The sequence below is a fragment of the Chenopodium album genome, chromosome 9, assembly GCF_948465745.1.
Source record: "Chenopodium album chromosome 9, dcCheAlbu1.1, whole genome shotgun sequence".
Lineage (NCBI taxonomy): Eukaryota > Viridiplantae > Streptophyta > Magnoliopsida > Caryophyllales > Amaranthaceae > Chenopodium > Chenopodium album.
In genome coordinates this window covers 22,283,252-22,306,081 of record NC_137842.1, presented here as the reverse complement: position 1 = coordinate 22,306,081, position 22,830 = coordinate 22,283,252, and positions in this window count along the sequence as shown.

Here is a 22,830-nt window from a genome sequence, read left to right as displayed (position 1 = left end):
GACACAAAAAAAAACGACAAAAGACTACCCTAAAGTACGGTCATGAAATGGTGCACGACTAACAAAAAAAGTGTGTGAACACGACATGTGAGTGATTAAGTGAGGTTATTGACGCGTGTTATGACCGTACAGCTAGACATGACACCAAACAGGACACATAAACCACATACGTACGCACAAAAACTAAAAATAGACTAACGTGACACTTCTCCTGGGCACCGTGTCATGGTGCTTACTGTCGTGACATGGTGCAGTCTGCCGTCAGCCGGTAGAAAGCGCCGTGTCACAGCACTGTTCACGGTGCTCAGTTCCAGTTCTTTTTTGTGTGTTTTTTCAGATTTTAATCGATTTTAGGTTCGTACTAATTACTATGTGGAAATAAAAACTCTCGGTCATTGGTTAAACAAAAAGAGCAAACACATGAGGGTTAGCACCAAACAAAACATGTAGCATTTAGTCACGATGATGTAGAAAAAGAGTTCGCAACCTAAGCTCAAGATCTATGTTCAACTATTGGTCAAGATTTAGGTGTCAAAAAGGTACCATGGTTAAGAGTTTGGACGCGTTAGCAAGGCAGCCTACCATGAGGGTGTATGCCAACGGGCGGCTCCGCGAGTTCGTGATGAAATCGAACTCGACACAATGGTTTGGGTGGATTTAATAACTCGGATGAACCCTTATTGCCATGAGCGTGTTTGGGTTGATAGAGCTTAAATTCCCCGGGGCTAAGACGCATGTAGAATACACACGTTTTTTCAGAAAAATCGAAGGAAGTTGACAATGAGAAGAGAAAACAAGCCACTAGACTGATTTAAGGACTGCCGTGACACGGTGCTGCACATCGTAAGACGGTGTACTGCAACGTGACACGGCATATTTTGCCGTGGCACGGCAGTCAGAAAATCTGATTGGTGCCCTGTTTTTCCTTCGTACGCAATCAAGTTATTCAATTTTTCCTACCAAACAGACCTCAATGCGACGTTAAAACGTATTTGCTTATGCAAAAATGCCAAATTAATCACAGGAATATTTTTCAAGAATCCTTCAAGTCTCATCCACTCATCTTAATTAAAATCGATCACTCAAATCGATAAATAACCAAGAATCCTCCCCAGTGGAGTCGCCAAATTGTAGGCGTCGTTTGAAGTGCGCCTACGTTAAAGCATGTGTGAATATGCTTGGTACTCATAGGAAGTGGGAATTGACATTATACGATTAGGGACAAGGAAAGTACGGAGCCGCCAACAAGTTTTTAAGGAACTTGTAAACCGTTCATGGATCATAAAAGGCAACCACGAATAAGGGACAACGATAGGCAACAACGATTGACCCATGAAGGTTACACCCCATTCATAATCCATGAGATTACTAACTCCATATGGTTCGGAACCACGAAAGGAGGATCGGGGATGATAGTACGAAGTGAACCATGGAGTCACATTTGCCCGTATACGCCTCTAATTGATTCTTATAGTGAAAAGTGATTCCTATGATCTCAAAGGCATACAAACAAAATAGTAAATTTGCTCCAAACTATTATTAATATAAATTGGTTGAATATTAATCCAACACATAATTCTAAAATATCGTGATCACTTGATTAAACAACAACATTAAAAAGGATCCTAAACCGGTTGTCCAAATTATCTTATTAGGCGTGATTTTCAATTACATATTCCCATTAACATGCAATGTTGTGATCATAAAAAAAATAGAATAAACATTAATATTGGAAGCAATTTAACAATAATTCCAATAATATAAAATCGTTAGAAAAATAATAGAAATAAAAGGAACATAGTTCTTACTTTGATTCTGTTTGCTTGCAACTAAAAAATAATAAACGAGTTAGTAACTTCAAGGAAATAATAATAAAACAATATTTAAATTAAATTAAATAAAGTAGAGTTGATTTGGGGCCAAACCCTCAAACAGTTCTACCTTTCACGCCTTGGCTTAAGGACAGAACCACGAGTAAAGTATGGACTCCTTGGAGTGCTTGAAGAAGGAATTTGAAAGAAAAAGGGTAGGCTAGTGTTTAGGCTAGAGCATAAAAGAGAGAAAAAATAGAGAATTAATTGAAGCCCCGTATATCAGAACTGAGGGGGTATTTATAGAAAAAATGTGCTAAGGGAACACACGGAACCCTAAAATGATAAAAACCCTAAAAAAGTATACCACGACATGGCAAAGTGTACCGTGACACGGGAAATCCCACCGTCAGACAGGAAACATTCCCGTGACACGGTGTACTATTGTGTGACGCGGGAAATATTTGGTGAACTGGGGAGAAAACGCGTTAAGGATTTACGCGAACAGGACACGGAAACCCCCGTGTCACAGCAGGTGTCCCGTGTCACGGGGAATCTCACCGTCTGACGGGAGAGATTCTCGTGACATGGTAGAACAATGCCGTGACGCAGGAGATTTTAGCCCATTTTAACGTCCAAATTAATTTTTAACCCCAATTTCGTTCATCATTTTAAGTGTCGTTTTATAATTTCGGGCCATTTCTGATTTATTATTATTTGGGCTAAAATAAGAAAATAAGTAAATAAAATAAATAAAAAGTTTGGGCCAAAATAAATAATAAAACAATAAAATAAAAAAAGTTTGGGCTAAAATTAAAACTATGCTTTGACTAAACATCAAGACTGATCCATAGACTATTCAAAAATTGAATTTAAGTAAATACGATTTTTTAAGCACTCTCGGGATTTAATACTGAACCCGACCAACAGTGGCGGTGAAAGGTTGTTCATCATCAGGATTGGTTTTGGGGAGACATTTTTAGGTGTCTACAACAGTCAAACAAAGCTATTTGAATCGAATGAAAGTCAAATGCATTCAACGAAGCTACTTGAATCAAATGAAAGTCAAACATATTCAAACAAATCTTTTTGAATTAAAGGAAAGTCAAACACATTCAAACAAAGCTTTTTGAATCAAATAAAAATAACACACATTCCAACAAAGATTTTTAAATAAAATGAAAGTCAAACACATTCAAACAAAGCTTTCTGAATCAAATGAAAGCTAAAACACATTTACAAAAGGTTTTAAAATCAAATGAAAGTCAAACACATTCAAACAAAGCTTTTTGAATTGAATGAAAGTCAAATGTATTCAACAACGTTAATCGATTAAAATGAAAGTTAAACACATTTAAACAATACTTTTTGAATCAAATAAAAGTCAACAAAGCTTTTTAAATGGAATGAAAGTCAAATGCATTCCACAAAGCTAATTGAATCAAATGAAAGTCTAACACATTTAAACCATGCTTTTTTTAATCAAATGAAAGTCAAACACATTTAAACAAATATTTTTGAATCGAATGAAAGTCAAATGCATTGAACGAAGCTAATTGAATCAAATGAAAGTCAAAAACATTCACACTAATCTTTTTGAATTAAAGGAAAGTCAAACACATTCAAACAAAGCTTTTTGAATCAAATGTAAGTAAAACACATTCAAAAAAAGTTTTTTTAAATCAAATGAAAGTCAAACACATTGAAACAAAGCTTTTTGAATCATATGGAAGTCAAACACATTTAAACAAAGATTATTAAATCGAAAGAAAGTGAAATGAATTCAACGAAGCTAATTGAATTAAATGAAAGTAAAATACATTCAAACAAATCTTTTTGAATCAAAGTAAAGTTAACCACAATAAAACAAAGGTTTTTGAATCAAATAAAAGAAAAACTCATTTAACTAAATTTTTTTAGATAAAACGAAAGTGAAACAAATTTAAACAAAGCTTTTTTCTTTGAATGAAAGTTAAATGCATTCAATGAAGCTAATTAATACAAATGAAAGTAAAAAAAACTCAAACAAATCTTTTTAAATCAAAGGAAAGTAGTAAAACAAAATCAAATAAAGTGTTTGGAATCAAGTGAAAGTCAAACACATTCAATTAAAGATTTTCGAATCAAATGCAGGTTTAACACATTCAAAAAAATCTTTTTGATTAAAATGGTCAAACACATTCAAACAAAGCTTTTTGAATCTAATGAAAGACAAGCACATTCAAACAAAGCTTTTTAAATCAAATGAAAGTCATACACATTCAAATAAAGCCTTTTGATTCAAATGATAGTCAAACACATTCAGACAAAGCTTTTTGAATCGAATGAAAGTAAAATTCATTCAACGAAGCTAATTGAATCAAATGAAAGTGAAACACATTCAAACAAAGCTTTTTGAATCCAATGAAAGTCAAACATCAAAAAACAAATCTTTTTGAATGAAATGATAATCAATAGCATTCTACGAATATAATTGAATCAAATGAAAGTCAAACATATTGAAACAAATCTATTTGAATCAAAGGAGAATTAAACACAATAAAACAAAGCTTTTTGAATCAAATGTAAAGTAAAACATATTTAAACAAAGCTTTTTAATTAAAAAGAAAGTCAAACACATTCAAACAAAGTTTTTAGAATTGAATGAAAGACAAATGAATTCAACGAAGCTAATTTATTCAAATGAAATTCAAACATATTCAAACAAAGATTTTTCTATCAAATGAAAGTCAAACATAGTCTTACAAAGCTTTTTACATCGAATGAAATTCAATTGCATTTAACGAAGATAATTGAATCAAATTAAAGTCAAACTCATTCAAACAAATCTTTTTGAATCAAAGGATAGTCAAACACATTTAAACAAAGCTTTTTGAATCGAATGAAAGTAAAATGCATTCAACGAAGCTAATAGAATAGAATGAAACTCAAACACATTCGAACAAAGCTTTTTGAATAAAATAAAAGACAAAAACTATCAAATAAATCTTTTTAAATCGAATAAACGTTAAATGTGTTCAACAACGCTAATTGAATCAAATGAAAGTCAAACACTTTTAAACAAATCTTTTTGAACCAACAGAATGTCAAACATATTCAATCAAAGCGTTTTGAATCAAATGAAAGTCAAACACATTCAAACAAAATTTTTAAATCTAATGAAAGTCAAACACAATTAAACAAAGATTTTTTAATCAAATGAAAGTCAAACACATTCAAACAAAGCTTTTTTAAATGAATGAAAGTCAATTGCATTAAATGAATCTAATAAAATCAAATGAAAGTTAAGAAAATTCAAACAAATATTTTTGAACCAAAGGAAAGTCAAACACAATAAAACAAAGCTTTTCAAATCAAATGAAAGAAACACTCATTTAAACAAAGGTTTTTAAATAAAACAAGAGTCAAACAAAGCTATTTAATTTAAATGAAAGTCAAATGCATTCAATGAATCTAATTAATTCAAATGAAAGTCAAACACATTCAAACTAAACTTTTTGAATCAATGAAAGTCAAACACGTTCAAACAAAGCTTTTTAAATTGAATGAAAGTCTAATGCACACAACGAAGCTAATTAAATTAATTGAAATTCAAACACATTCAAACATATGTTTTTAAAATCAAAGGACAGTCAAACACATTTAAAAAAAGCTTTTTGAATCAATTGAAAGTAAAACACATTCAAACAAAGCTTTTTGAATCAAAGGATAGTCAAACACATTAAAACAAAGCTTTTTGATCGAATGAAAATTAAATCTATTCAACGAGTCTAAAAGAATCAAATGTAAGTCAAAAACATTCAAACAAAGCTTTTTGAATCAAATGAAAAACAGAAAACTATCAAACAAAGCTTTTTGAATCGAATAAAAGTCAAATGCGATCAACTATGCTAAATGAAATAAATGAAAGTTAAACACATTCAAACAAATGTTTTAAAATCAATGGAAAGTCAAACACATTCAAATAAAGATTTTTGAATAAAATAAAAGTTAAACAGTTCAAACAAAGCTTTTTAAATGAAATGAAAATCAAACACATTCAAACAAAGATTTTTGTAACAAATGAAAGTCAAACACATTTAAACAAAGCTTTTTGAATCGAATGAAAGTCAAATGCATTCAACGAAGCTAATTGAATCAAATAAAAGTAAAACACATTCAAACAAAGCTTTTTGAATCAAAGGATAGTCAAACACATTTAAACAAAGCTTTTTGATCGAATGAAAGTAAAATGTATTCAACGAGTCTAAAAGAATCAAATGTAAGTCAAAAACATTCAAACAAAGCTTTTTGAATCAAATGAAAAACAGAAAACTATCAAACAAAGCTTTTTGAATCGAATAAAAGTCAAATGCGATCAACTATGCTAAATGAAATAAATGAAAGTTAAACACATTCAAACAAATGTTTTAAAATCAAAGGAAAGTCAAACACATTCAAATAAAGATTTTTGAATAAAATTAAAGTTAAACAGTTCAAACAAAGCTTTTTAAATGAAATGAAAATCAAACACATTCAAACAAAGATTTTTGTAACAAATGAAAGTCAAACACACTTAAACAAAGCTTTTTGAATCGAATGAAAGTCAAATGCATTCAACGAAGCTAATTGAATCAAATGAAAGTTAAACACATTCAAACAAAGCTTTTTGAATCAAATAAAAGTCAAACACATTCAAACAAAGCATTTTAAATCAAATGAAAGTCATACAAATTCAAATAATGCTTTTTAATCAATGAAAGTCAAACACATTCAAACAAAGCTTTTTTTAATCTAATGAAAGTCAAATGCATTCAAAAAAGCTAATTGAATTAAATGAAAGTGAAAGACATTCAAACAAAAAATTTTGAATCGGGAAAGTTAAATGCATTCAACGAAGTTAATTGAATCAAATGAAAGTAAAAAATATTTAAACAAATCATTTTGAATTAAAGGAATGGCAAACATATTCAAACAAATCTTTTTGAATTGAAAGACAACACATTCTATTAGTGGCGTTCACCTGCTTTAACTTTTGTCTCTTCTCTCTCCTTCCATGGTAATTTGATTTTGCTGGTTTTTCTTTAGCTCAATCGGTTTTAATGGCTCGAAAGAAGAAACAATCCACCCTTATACCTCAAAATATCCTTAATCAATCTAGTGTAGCTTCATCAATTACTTTGAATGATGGTTTAAAGTAATTTAATGTTCATGGAATTTCTGGTTCTGCTTCAATCCCTGAGGAAACTGATAATATTTATCAACTGGTTACTCCTCCAACTCATTTAGTTCATCCTTCTGTTGGAAAGATTACTAGAGCAGATTTGGTATCTTTTTAGAAATGTCATGCGTTGAGTGCTTAGATGTTCAAATCCAATGCAACAGTACCTCATTCTACTATTCCATTGGTTTTTGGATCTGATTCCGCTGGAACTGCTACAAGAGCTGCTTCACATAGTATTATTGAGTTGCCTTAAGGTAGTAATGCTATGAATTTTAGATCAATTTTAATGATTTTAATTCCAACAATGCCTAGGGTTTCACCAATTACTGTTCCATTTGATTCCAAGCCCGATTCTCCTTCGATTGCTTTGGGAAGGTTCCTATAGGTGGTATTCAGCCAGCTAGACAGCCTGAGACAGTGCATCAACCTCACAATAGCAATCCTTGGAAAAAAGTTCTTGAGGAGAAGCAACTGTTAAGGGGATTAGCCTGTCCTTTGTTGCCCCTCTAATTAGAGATGGGAAGATTGTTGCTCAGATTCAGACTTCAAATCTGGAGCAGGGTAATACCAAATGGAGGAACACTATAATTTTCCATGTTCTGGGATACAATCCCACCATTACTGCTGTACACAGGTACATTTCTGAAAATTAGAGTAGTTTTCTTTATCTTGATATATATTGGCATGATGATGGCTATTTCCTCATTAATTTGCAAAATTTTGAGGACAAGGATACTATTCTGAATGTTAGGCCTCATATTTTTATGGGCAGACCTGCTATTGTTAAGTCATGGCCTATGAAAGTTAATTTTCATGATGAAGTTCTTAGAATAATTCCTCAATGGGTTAAGCTCCCCAATTTGCCTCTTAATTGCTGGGGTATTGAGACTCTTAGCAGACTACAGAGTGTTATTTGGGTACCCTTTTTGTGGTAATGAGTGTACATCTAAGCAAATGAGAGTCTCTTTTGCTAGGCTACTCATTGTGGTGGATGCTACTAAACCCCTTCCTTCTAGTATATGGGTTGAGAGTCCTGCAGGTGAACTGATTGAGCAAAAAATTATATTTGAGTGGGATCCTCCTTTTTGCAAAAAAAGGTAATAGGGTTGTCCATAACTGTGATGCTCCTGCTAAGCCACCAGCTAAGAAACCAATTGCTAATAAGCAACCTGCAAAGGAATGATTTAAGGTTTAGGTTCCAAAGCCTAAGACTGGCCCTGCCGCTACTGCTCCTGCAGTTCCTGTAGCCGTTCCTGTTACTGCTGGTCTTTCTAATACTGGTGATAACTCTGTTCATGGTGCTTCTATTATTACTCCTACTACTAATGCTCATCAACATAACTCAGATGATTTGAGAATAGTAGGGAGAAGGCATAAGACTCATGGTTCTTCTCATGTTGCTACTGGAATTGCTAATTCAAACTCATATTTTGCCTTGGATGATACTCTTGGGCTATTTCCTAACGGGGTGATGGTAATCCCCCTCTGGGGTCATGATAGTCCTTACATGGAACACAAGGGGTCTTAATGACCTCAATAAGGTGGCTGATGTAAAATAGCTCCTTTATAAGCAAAGTGTTGATGTTTTTGCCTTGTTTGAAACAAAAATAAAAAATAAGAATCAGGTGGGTATACAAAGGAAATTTGGCAGAGGTTGGGCTTGAACTGATAAATATTCTTGTTCTCACAAAGGTAGAATCTTGATAGGCTGGAAAAATGATAGGCTTACTCTCCAAGTTCTGACTGTGAGTGAGCAGTATGTTCGTTGTATTATCTGTTCTAAGGATATTCAAAAAGAAATTTCTTGTACAATTGTGTGTGGACTACATTCTATTCATGACAAGAAGTATCTTGTGGGTGGCATTAAAGGGTTGAATATCCCTAATCTTCTTTGGCTTTGTGCGGGGGATTTTAATTCTGTCTTAAACACTGATGATAGATTGAATGAAACCGAGGTTACTGACTATGAAGTTAAGGATTTGAGGCAATTTATTGATGATATGGAGCTTCTTCAAATCAAGAGTAAAGGTTTCTTTTATTCTCGGTCAAATAAGGCACATTCAGGGCCCAGAACTTGTACTAGGATTGATAGGGGCCTAGTTAATAAGAGTTAGCTTGATCACTATGCTCATGTTGAGGCTATTTACTTGGCTCCCTCCTTGTCCGATCATAGCCCTATGCTCTTTAATGTTTTTACTTCTTGTCCTGGAAAGGGAAGACCCTTCAGATTTCGTAATTGTATTGCTTTTCATGCTGATTTTGATGATTCTGTGAAAGAAGATTGGGATAGTTCTTGATATGGCTCTACTATGGGTCAAGTTTGGAAAAACTGAAGTGTGTCAAAGGTAAAGTGAAGGAGTTTAATTCTAAGCACTTTAGCAATGTTGATACTAGAATTGATGCTGCTCAGTCAGCTTTGGAAGAGGTGCAAGTGAAGTTAAATGATGATTTTGATCCTGCTTTGATCCTTGTTGAGAATGACTATATACAACAAGTGAAATATTGGAAATCTGTTCAGGAAAATATCAATAAACAGAAATCTAGAATTGAATGCATCAAGTTGGGAGATGGTGATACTCATTATTTCTTTTCTGTCATGAAGCATAAAATGAGTGTTAATAGAATTAATTCTATTTACACTACTAATCACATTTTATTAAAGAAACCAGATGAGGTTGAGCATGAGATAGTGGGGTTTTACAAGAACTTGATGGGATTTGGTGCCAGCTCCTTGCCTACAGTTGATCTTGTCACTTTGAGAAAAGGGAGGAAACTGTCTGATTCTGCTCAACAATCTCTATTTGCTGATGTGACCACTGATGAGATTGATGAAGCTATTAAGGGAATTGAAGCCACCAAAGCTCCTAGTATTGATGGCTTTAGTTCATTCTTTTTTCACAAATCCTGGCATATTGTCAAGAGTGATATTTATGCTGTTGTGTTAGAATTTGTTAGAACTGGGGTCATGTTCTAAGCTTGGAATTACACAACTATTACTCTGGTTCCTAAAGTTTAGAATCCTTCCTTTCCTAAGGATTTCAGACCCATTGCTTGCGGTACAATGTTGTATAAAATCATTTCAAAGATTCTGACAGCTAAAATTGCAAGGATTGTAGGGGAAGTTGTTGATGAGCCTTAGGCTGGCTTTATTCCTAGTAAACACATATCTGACAATATCCTTTTGGCGACTAAGTTGATCAAGGGTTACTCTCATAAGCACATAACTCCTTGGTGCTTGATCAAAGTGGATTTGATGAAAGCTTTTGACTCCATTGAATGGAGTTTCTTGGAAATTGTTTTGGCTGAGTGAGGATTCCCTAGAAGCTTTATTGGTTAGATTATGAGTTGTATTACTACTGTTTCCTTTTCTATTTTCATTAATGGCATCCCTTCTCCTCCTTTTGTGGCTCGGAAAGGGCTTAGACAGGGTGATCCTATGTCCCCCCTTCTCTTTGCTATTGGTATGGAGCATCTCTCAAGATGCTTACATGAGCTTGATACAGTCCCTGATTTCAACTTTCATTCTACATGTGAAAAACTTAATTTGAGTCATCTCATGTTTGCTTATGATATGCTGTTGTTTGCTAGAGTTGATGAATATTAAGTCAAGTTGATTCTTCAATCTTTTAATAAGTTTTCTTTAGCTTCTTGCCTCTCTGCTAATTTAGATAAAAGTGAAGCTTATTTTGGTGAAAATTCAGATGAAACTCAGGCTACTCTTTTGCATATCTTCGGTATGGTCCCTGGTTCCATCCCTTTTAGGTATCTTGGTGTACCTCTGTCCTCTAAAAAGCTCACTATTAGACAATGCAAGCCCCTTATTGATAGAGTTACAACAAGGATTAATGGTTGGGCTGCTAGGCACCTTTCTTATGCTGGCAGAATGCAATTGATTAAGAGTGTATTATTTGAGGTTCAGACTTACTGGAGCAAAATTTTTGTTTTCCCTAAGAAGATCTTGAAGGAAATTGAAGCTAGGTTTAAGGTATTCTTATGGACCAGTCACTCTAACCCTTCCAAGAAATCCCTTGTTGCTTGGAATTCTATGTGTTTACCCAAAGTCGGTGGAGGGTGGGATATTATTTCTATCCTTGAGTGGAACATTCAAGTTGTTTCTAAGCTCTTAAGGGATAGTAATCATAAGGCTGAATCTCTTTGGGTAAAGTGGGTTCATGTATTATTTCAAGAACAAAGATTGTTGGGAAGCTACTAACCTTGAGAAAAGCTCCTAGGTATTGAGAATCCTGGGTTTTGAGAAGAATTCTCAAATGTAGGCAGGTTATCAATGATATTGGTGGCTGGGATAAGGTAAGAAAAGGGCTTGGAGTGCAAATTAAGAAAATTTATAGGTGTTTGAGACCTCAAGCTCCTGAAGTGCCTTGGAAAAGGTTAGTTTGTAATAGCCATGCTTCTCCTAAGAGCATTTTTATAATTTGGCTGGCTCTTTGGAACATATTGATGACTAAAGACAAGCTTCTGTCTTGGAACTTACAGTGTGACAAAATTTGTGTCTTATGTCTTACAGTTGCTAAGACTGTCAATCACTTATTCTTTCAGTGTAGCTACTCTAAGCAAATCTGGCAGAGAGTCCAAATGCAAGAAAAATGTGCAGAACTTTAATCAAGAAGTTGCCTAAAGTATAATGTTTTGTAGGAAGACTACAGCTGCTGGAAGATTGTTAATGATGTTTCTTGCTGAGACAGTTTATGATATCTGGATTCAAAGAAACATCACTATGTTTTCACGTTGTTGTTTACCTGCAGAAACTGTAATTAGGAATGTTGTATTTAGAGTTGCCTGCAGATGCCCTGCTGCTGACTGGAATTTGCTTTTGCTCCATGGTTGGTTCATTTTTTTTTTTTTTAGGCTGTCTATTTGGTCCTAGCTTCTTGAACCCTTCCTAGAAGGTGGCCAGTTGCCTAAGTCCAGTAGTTGTTCGGAGTTTCTCCTAGAACCCTTCCTAGAAGTTGGCAAGGAGTATAATGGGGACTGTTTTAGTGTTTGTTTGGCCTCTGTGGTCTTGTGGTGTTTGTTGGTGTTATTTATTAGCTTCTATAAGCAGTAACTTTGTATTCTGTTTCTTGTTTCCTTTTGGTAATGAAATTCCTATTTACAAAAAAAAAAAAAAAAAAAAAGATTTTTAAATCAAATGAAAGTTAAATGCATTCAACGAAACTAATTGAACCAAATGAAAGTCAAACACATTGAAACAAAGATTTTTGAATCAAATAAAAATCAAACACATTCAAACAAATATTTTTGAATTAAAGAAAAGTTAAACACATTCAAACAATGCTTTTGTAATTGAATAAAAGTCAAATGCATTCAACAAAGCTAATTGATTCAAATGAAACTCAAACACATTCAAACAAAGCTTTTTGAATCAAATAAAAGTAAAAAAAGAAAATCAAACCAATCTTTTTGAATCAAATAAAAGTCAAATGCATTTAACGAAGCTAATTGAATCAAATGAAAGTCAAACACATTCAAACTAATCTTTTTAAATCAAAGAAAGTCAATACATTCAAACAAAGTTTTTTGAATCAAATAAAAGTCAAACACATTCAAACAAAGCTTTTTAAATCTAATGAAAGTCAACACATTAAAACAAAGATTTTCGAATCAAATGAAAGTCAAACACATTCAAACAAAGCTTTTTGAATCGAATGAAAGTCAAATGCATTCAACGAAGCAAATTGAATCAAATAAAAGTCAAACACATTCATACAAATCTTTTTGAATGGAATAAAAGTCACACACATTAAAACAAATCATTTTGAATTAAAGGAAATTCAAACACATTCAAACAAAGCTTTTTGAATTGAATGAAAGTTAAATGCATTCAACGAAGTTAATTGATTCAAATGAAAGTCAAACAACTTAAAACAAACTTTTTGAATCGAATGAAAGTCAAATGCATTCAACGAATCAAATTGAATCAAATGAAAGTGAAACTCATTCAAACAAAGCTTTTAGAATCAAATGAAAGTCAAATATATTTAAACAAAGCTTTTTGAATCTAATGAAAATTAAATGCATTTAACGGAGCTAATTGAATCAAATGAAAGACTAACAAATTCAAACGAAGCTTTTTAAATCAAATAAAAGTCAAACACAATCAAACAAAGCTTTTTGAATCAAATGAGAGTTAACCATATCAAACAAAGCATTTTGAAAAAACTTAAAGTCAAACACATTCAAACAAAACGTTTTTAATCAATGAAAGTCAAACATGTTCAAACAAAGCTTTTTGAATCAAATGAAAGTCAAACACGTTCAAACAAAGCTTTTTGAATCAAAAGAAAGTAAAACACATTCAAACAAAGCTTTTTGAATTGAAAGAAAGTTAAATGCATTCAACGAAGCTAATTGATTCAAATGAAAGTCAAGCAACTTAAAACAAACTTTTTTAATCGAATGAAAGTCAAATGCATTCAACGAATCAAATTGAATCAAATAAAAGTGAAACTCATTCAAACAAAGCTATTAGAATCGAATAAAAGTCAAATATATTAAAACAAAGCTTTTTGAATCGAATGAAAGTTAAATGCATTTAACGGAGATAATTGAATCAAAGAAAGTAAACACATTCAAACAAATCTTTTTAAATCAAAGAAAGTCAAACACATTCAAGCAAATTTTTTTGGATCAAATAAAAGACAAACACATTCAAACAAAGCTTTTTAAAAAAAATGAAAGTCAAACACATTCAAACAAATAGTTTTTAATCAATAAAAGTCAAACACATTCAAACAAAGCATTTTGAATCAAATGAAAGTCAAACACGTTCAAACAAAGCTTTTCTAATCAACTGAAAGTTAATCACATTCAAAAAAAATTTTGAATCAAATGAAAGTCAAACACATTCTAACAAAGCTTTTCGAATCGAATGAAAGGCCAATGCAATCAATGAAGCTAATTAAATCAAATGAAAGTATTACATATTCTAACAAACTTTTTGAATCGAATGAAAGTCAAATGCATTCAACGGAGCTAATTGAATCAAGTAAAAGTCAAACACACTTAAACTAAGCTTTTTTAACCAAATGAAAGTTAAACACAATCAAACAAATCTTTTTGAATTGAAAGAAAATCAATTGCATTCAACAAATCTAATTGAATCAAATGAAAGTCAAATGCATTCAACGTAGCTAATTGAATCTAATGAAAGTCAAACACATTCAATCACAGCTTTTTGAATCAAATGAATGTCAAACGCATTCAAACTAAGCCTTTTGAATGGAATGAAAGTAAAATGTATTCAACGAAGCTAATTAAATCAAATGAATGTAAAATACATGCAAACGAAGCTTTTTGAATCAAATGAATGGGTAACACAATAAAAAAAAGCTTTTTAAATCAAATGAAAGTCAAACACATTCAAACAAAGCTTTTAGAATCGAATGAAAGTGAAACATATTTAAACAAAGCTTTTTTAATTAAATGAATGACAAATGCATTTAACAAAGCTAATTAAATAAAATGAAAGACAAACACATTCATGCGAAGGTTTTTGAATCAAATAATAATAATACACAATAAAACTAAGCTTTTTGAATCAGATGAAAGGCAAACACATTCAAAAAAAGCTTTTTGAATCAAATGAAAGTCAAACACTATCAAACAATACATTTTTATAAAAAAAAAAAGTCAAACACATTCAAACAAAGCTTTTTAAATAAAACAAAAGTTAAACACATTTGAACAAAGCTTTTTGAATAAAATAAAAGTCAAACACATTCAGACAAAGCTTTTAGAATCAAATGAAAGTCAAACACATTCAAACATAATGTTTCTAATCAATAAAAGTCAAACACATTCAAACAAAGCTTTTTAAATAAAATGAAAGTCAAACACATTCAAACAAAGCTTTTTAAATAAAATAAAAGTCAAACACATATAAACAAAGCTTTTTGAATCAAATGAAAGTCAAACACATCCAAGAAAGCGGTTTGAATAGAATGAAAGGCAAATGCATTCAACGAAGCTAATTGATTCAAACTAATGTAAAACACATTCAAACAAAACTTTTTGAATCATATGAAAGCCAAACGCATTCAAACAAAGCTTTTTCAATAAATTGAAAGTCATACGCATTTAAATAAAGCTTTTTGAATAAAATGGAAGTCAAACACATTCAAACAAAGGTTTTTGAATCGAATGAAAGTCAAATGCATTCAACGAAGCTAATAGAATCAAATGAAACTCAAACACTACATTCAAACAAAGATTTTCTAATCAAATGAAAGTTAAGCACATTCAATTAAAACTTTTTAAATCAAATGAAAGTCAAACACTTTCTAACAAAGCTTTTCGACTCTGATTAAAGGCAAAAGCAATCAATGAAGCTAATTAAATCAAATGAAAGTCAAACACATTCTAACAAAACTTTTTGAATCAAATGAAAGTCAAATACATTCAAACAAAGCTTTTTGAATCGAATGAAAGTCAAATGCATTCAACGGAGCTAATCCAATCAAGTAAAAGTCAAACAGATTTAAACAAAGCCTTTTTAATCAAATGAAAGTTAAACACATTCAAACAAATCTTTTTAATCAAACGAAAGTCAAATGCATTCAACGAAGGTAAGTAAAACAAATGAAAGTCAAATGCATTCAACGTAGCTTATTGAATCTAATCAAAGTCAAACACATTCAATCAAATCTTTTTGAATCAAATGAAAGTCAAACGCATTCAAACAAAGCCTTTTGAATCGAATGAAAGTAAAATGCATTCAACGAAGCTAATTAAATCAAATGAAAGAAAAATGCATGGAAACAAAGGTTTTTGAATCAAATGAAAGGGTAACATATTCAAAGAAAGCTTTTTGAATCAAATGAAAGTCAAACACATTGAAAGAAAGGCTTTAGAATAGAATGAAATTCAAACATATTTAAACAAAGCTTTTTTAATCGAATGAATGTCAAATGCATTTAACGAAGCTAATTAAAAAAAAATGAAAAACAAACTCATTCAAGCGAAACTTTTTAAATCAAATGAAATTAAAACACAATCAAACAAAGCTTTTTGAATCAAATGAAAGTAAAACACATTCAAACAAAGCTTTTTAATCAAATTAAAGTCAAACACATTCAAACAAAACGTTTTTAATCAATAAAAGTCAAACACATTCAAACAAAGCATTTTGAATCAAATGAAAGTCAAACACGTTCAAACAAAGCTTTATGAATCAAATGAAAGTCAAACCATTAAAACAAAACGTTTTTAATCAATAAAAGTCAAACAAATTCAAAGTAAGAATTTTAAATCAAATGAAAGTCAAACACGTTCAAACAAAGCATTTTGAATCAAATGAAAGTCAAACACGTTCAAACAAAGCTTTTTGAATCAAATGAAAGTCAAACACGTTCAAACAAAGCTTTTTGAATCATATGAAAGTCAAACACGTTCAAACAAAGCTTTTTGAATCAAATGAAAGTAAAACACATTCAAACAAAGCTTTTTGAATTGATTGAAAGTTAAATACATTCAACAAAGCTAATTGATTCAAATGAAAGTGAAGCAATTTAAAACAAACTTTTTGAATCGAATGAAAGTCAAATGCATTCAACGAATCAAATTAAATCAAATGAAAGTGAAACTCATTCAAACAAAGCTTTTAGAATCGAATGAAAGTCAAATATATTTAAACAAAGCTTTTTGAATCGAATGAAAGTTAAATGCATTTAATGGAGCTAATTGAATCAAATGAAAGTCAAACACATTCAAACAAATCTTTTTAAACCAAAGAAAGTCAAACACATTAAAACAAAGTTTTTTGGATCAAATAAAAGTAAAACACATTCAAACAAAGCTTTTTAAATCTAATGAAATTAAACACATTAAAACAAAGATTTTCGAATCAAATGGAAGTCAAACACATTCAAACAAAGCTTTTTGAATCGAATGAAATTAAAATGCATTCAACGAAGCAAATTGAATAAAATGAAAGTCAAACACATTTAAACAAATCTTTTTGAATGAAATAAAAGTCACACACATTCAAACAAATCATTTTGAATTAAAGGATAGTCAAACACATTAAAACAAAGCTTTTTGAATTGAATGAAAATAAATGCATTCACCGAAGCTAATTAATTCAAATGATAGTCAAACAACTTAAAACAAACTTTTTGAATCGAATGAAAGTCCAATGCAATCAACGAATCAATTTGAATCAAATGAAAGTGAAACTCATTCAAACAAAGATTTTAGAATCGAATGAAAGTCAAATATATTTAAACAAAGCTTTTTGAATCGAATGAATGTTAAATGCATTTAACGGAGCTAATTGAATCAAATGAAAGACAAACACATTCAAACGAAGCTTTTTAAATCAAATGAAAGTCAAACACATTCAAACAAAGCATTTTGAATCAAATGAAAGACAAAGACATTCAAACGAAGCTTTTGAATCAAATGATAGTAAAACACAATCAAACAAAGCTTTTTGAATCTAATGAAAGTCAAACACATTAAAACAAAACTTTTTTAATTAATAAAAGTCAAACAAATTCAAAGTAAGAATTTTAAATCAAATGAAAGTCAAACACGTTCAAACAAAGCTTTTCTAATCAAATGAAAGTTAAACACATTCAAACAAAAATTTTTGAATCAAATGAAAGTCAAACATCTAACAAAGCTTTTCGAATCGAATGAAAGGCAAATGCAATCAATGAAGCTAATTAAATCAAATGAAAGTCTAACATATTCTAAGAAAACTTTTTGAATCGAATGAAAGTCAAATACATTCAACGGAGCTAATTTAATCAAGTAAAAGTCAAATACATTTAAACTAAGCTTTTTTAATCAAATGAAAGTTAAACACAATCAAACAAATCTTTTTGAATCAAAAGAAAGTCAATTGCATTCAACGAAGCTAGTTGAATCAAATGAAAGTCAAATGCATTCAACGTTGATAATTGAAACTAATGAACGTCAAACACATTCAATCAAAGCTTTTTGAATCAAATGAAAGTAAAACGCATTCAAACTAAGCCTTTTGAATCGAATGAAAGTAAAATGCATTCAACAAAGCTAATTAAATCAAATGAATGTAAAATACATGAAAACAAAGCTTTTTAAATCAAATGAATGGGTAACACAATCAAACAAAGCTTTTTGAATAAAATGAAAGTCGAAAACATTCTAACAAAGCTTTTAGAATCAAATGAAAGTGAAACATATTTAAACAAAGCTTTTTTAATTTAATTAATGTCAAATGCATTAACGAAGCTAATTAAATAAAATGAAAGACAAACACATTCATACGAAGGTTTTTGAATCAAATAATAATAATACACAATAAAACTAAGCTTTTTGAATCAGATGAAAGGCAAACACATTCAAATAAAGCTTTTTGAATCAAATGAAAGCCAAACACATTAAACAAAACATTTTTAATCAATAAAAGTCAAACACATTCAAACAAAGCTTTTTAAATAAAACAAAAGTTAAAAACATTTGAACAAAGCTTTTTGAATAAAATAAAAGTCAAACACATTCAGACAAAGCTTTTAGAATCAAATGAAAGTCAAACACATTCAAACATAATGTTTTTAATCAATAAAAGTCAAACACATTCAAACAAAGCTTTTTAAATAAAATGAAAGTCAAACACATTCAAACAAAGCTTTTTAAATAAAATAAAAGTCAAACACATTTAAACAAAGCTTTTTGAATCAAATGAAAGTCAAACACATCCAAGAAAAGCTTTTTGAATAGAATGAAAGGCAAATGCATTCAACGAAGCTAATTGATTCAAATTAATGTAAAACACATTCAAACATAACTTTTTTAATCATATGATAGCCAAACGCATTCAAATAAAGCTTTTTGAATCAATTGAAAGTCATACACATTTAAATAAAGCTTTTTGAATAAAATGGAAGTCAAACACATTCAAACAAAGGTTTTTGAATCGAATGAAAGTCAAATGCATTCAACGAAGCTAATAGAATCAAATGAAACTGAAACACTACATTCAAACAAAGATTTTTTAATCGAATGAAAGTTAAGCACATTCAATTAAAACTTTTTAAATCAAATGAAATTCAAACACATTCAAACAAAGCTTTTTGAATCGAATGAAAGTCAAATGCATTCAACAGAGCTAATTCAATCAAGTAAAAGTCAAACAGATTTAAACAAAGCTTTTTTAATCAAATGAAAGTTAAACACATTCAAACAAATCTTTTAAATCGAACGAAAGTCAAATGCATTCAACGAAGCTAATTGAAACAAATGAAATTCAAATGCATTCTTTGTAGCTTATTGAATCTAATGAAAGTCAAACACATTCAATCAAAGCTTTTTGAATCAAATGAAAATCAAACGCATTCAAGCAAAGCATTTTGAATCGAATGAAAGTAAAATGCATTCAACGAAGCAAATTAAATCAAATGAAAGTAAAATACATGGAAACAAAGGTTTTTGAAACAAATGAAAGGGTAACATATTCAAAGAAAGCTTTTTGAATCAAAGGAAAGTCAAACACATTTAAAGAAAGCCTTTAGAATGGAATGAAATTCAAACTTATTTAAACAAAGCTTTTTTAATCGAATGAATGTCAAATGCATTTAACGAAGCTAATTAAATAAAATGAAAAACAAACTCATTCAATCGAAACTTTTTAAATCAAATGAAAGTCAAACACAATCAAACAAAGATTTTTTAATCAAATGAAAGTCAAACACATTCAAACAAAGCTAATTAAATCAAATAAAAGTCAAACACATTATAACAAAACGTTTTTAATCAATAAAAGTCAAACACATTCAAACAAAGCATTTTGAATCAAATGAAAGTTAAACACATTCAAACAAAGCTTTTTGAATCAAATGAAAGTCAAACACGTTCAAACAAAGCTTTTTGAATCAAATAAAAGTAAAACACATTCGAACAAAGCTTTTTGAACTGAATGAAAGTTAAATGCATTCAACGAAGCTAATTAATTCAAATGAAAGTCAAGCAACTTAAAACAAACTTTTTGAATCGAATAAAAGTCAAATGCATTCAACGAATCAAATTGAATTAAATTAAAGTGAAACTCATTCAAACAAAGCTTTTAGAATCGAATGAAAGTCAAATATATTTAAACAAAGCTTTTTGAATCGAATGAAAGTTAAATGCATTTAACGAAACTAATTGAATCAAATGAAAGTCAAACACATTCAAACAAATCTTTTTAAATCAAAGAAAGTCAAACACATTCAAACAAAGTTTTTTGGATCAAATAAAAGTGAAACACATTCAAACAAAGCTTTTTAAATCCAATGAAACTCAACACATTAAAACAAAGATTTTCGAATCAAATGAAAGTCAAACACATTCAAACAAAACTTTTTGAATCGAATGAAAGTCAAATGCATTCAACGAAGCAAATTGAATAAAATGAAAGTCAAACACATTCAAACAAATCTTTTTGAATGAAATAAAAGTCACACACATTCAAACAATTCATTTTGAATTAAAGGAAAGTCAAACACATTCAAACAAAGCTTTTTGAATTGAATGAAAGTTAAATGCATATAACGAAGCTAATTGATTCAAGTGAAAGTCAAACAACTTAAAACAAACTTTTTGAATCCAATGAAAGTTAAACTCATTCAAAGAAAGCTTTTAGAATCAAATGAAAGTCAAATATATTTAAACAAAGCTTTTTGAATCGAATGAAAGTTAAATGCATTTAACGGAGCTAATTGAATCAAATGAAAGACAAACACATTTAAACAAAGCTTTTTAAATCAAATGAAAGTTAAACACATTCAAACAAAGCATTTTGAATCAAATGAAAGACAAACACATTCAAACAAAGCTTTTTAAATCAAATGAAAGTCAAACACAATCAAACAAAGCATTTTGAATCAATTGAAAGACAAACACATTCAAACGAAGTTTTTGAATCAAATGATAGTCAAACACAATCAAACAAAGCTTTTTGAATCAAATTAAAGTCAAACACATTCAAACAAAGCTTTTTAGAAAAAATTAAAGTCTAACACATTCAAACAAAACGTTTTTAATCATTAAAAGTCAAACACATCCAAACAAAGCATTTTGAATCAAATGAATGTCAAACACGTTCAAACAAAGCTTTTTGAATCAAATGAAAGTCAAACACATTAAAACAAAACGTTTTTAATCAATAAAAGTCAAACACATTCAAAGAAAGCATTTTAAATCAAATGAAAGTCAAACACGTTCAAACAAAGCTTTTCTAATCAAATGAAAGTTAAACACATTCAAACAAAAAAAATTTTATCAAATGAATGTCAAACATCTAACAAAGCTTTTCGAATCGAATGAAAGGCAAATGCAATAAATGAGGCTAATTAAATCAAATGAAAGTCTAACATTTTCTAACAAAACTTTTTGAATCGAATGAAAGTAAAACGCATTCAAACAAAGCATTTTGAATCGAATGAAAGTAAAATGCATTCAATGAAGCTAATTAAATTAAATGAAAGTAAAATACATGGAAACAAAGGTTTTTGAAACAAATGAAAGGGAAACATATTCAAAGAAAGCTTTTTGAATCAAATGAAAGTCAAACACATTTAAACAAAGCCTTTATAATCGAATGAAATTCAAACTTATTTAAACAATGCTTTTTTAATCGAATGAATGTCAAATGCATTTAACGAACCTAATTAAATAAAATGAAAAACAAACTCATTCAAACGAAACTTTTTAAATCAAATGAAAGTCAAACACAATCAAACAAAGCTTTTTGAATCAAATGAAAGTCAAACACATTCAAACAAAGCTTTTTGAATCAAATTAAAGTCAAACATATTCAAACAAAACGTTTTTAATCAATAAAAGCCAAACACATTCAAACATAGCATTTTGAATCAAATGAAAGTCAAACACGTTCAAACAAACGTTTTTGAATCAAATGAAAGTGAAACACGTTCAAACAAAGCTTTTTAAATCAAATGAAAGTAAAACACATTAAAACAAAGCTTTTTGAATTGAATGAAAGTTAAATACATTCAACAAAGCTAATTGATTCAAATGAAAGTCAAGCAACTAAAATCAAACTTTTTGAATCAAATGAAAGTCAAATGCATTCAACGAATCAAATAGAATCAAATGAAAGTGAAACTAATTCAAACAAAGCTTTTAGAATCGAATGAAAGTCAAACACAATCAAACAAAGATTTTTGAATCAAACGAAAGTCAAACACATTTAAACAAAGCTTTTTGAATCAAAGTAAAGTCAAACACATTCAAACAAAACGTTTTTAATCTATAAAAGTCAAACACATTCAAACAAAGCATTTTGAATCAAATGAAAGTCAAACACGTTCAAACAAAGCTTTTGGAATCAAATGAAATTGAAACACGTTCAAACAAAGCTTTTTGAATCAAATGAAAATAAAACACATTTAAACAAAGCGTTTTGAATTGAATGAAAGTTAAATACATTCAACGAAGCTAATTGATTCAAATTAAACTCAAGCAACTAAAAATAAACTTTTTGAATCGAATGAAAGTCAAATGCATTCGACGAATCAAATTGAATCAAATAAAAGTGAAAGTCATTGAAACAAAGCTTTTAGAATCGAATGAAAGTCAAATATATTTAAACAAAGCTTTTTGAATTGAATGAAAGTTAAATGCATTTAACAAAGCTAATTGAATCAAATGAAAGTCAAACACATTCAAACAAATCTTTTTAAATCAAAGAAAGTCAAACACATTCAAACAAAGTTTTTTGGATCAAATAAAAGTAAAACACATTCAAACAAAGCTTTTTAAATCTAATGAAAGTCAACACATTAAAATAAAGATTTTCGAATCAAAAGAAAG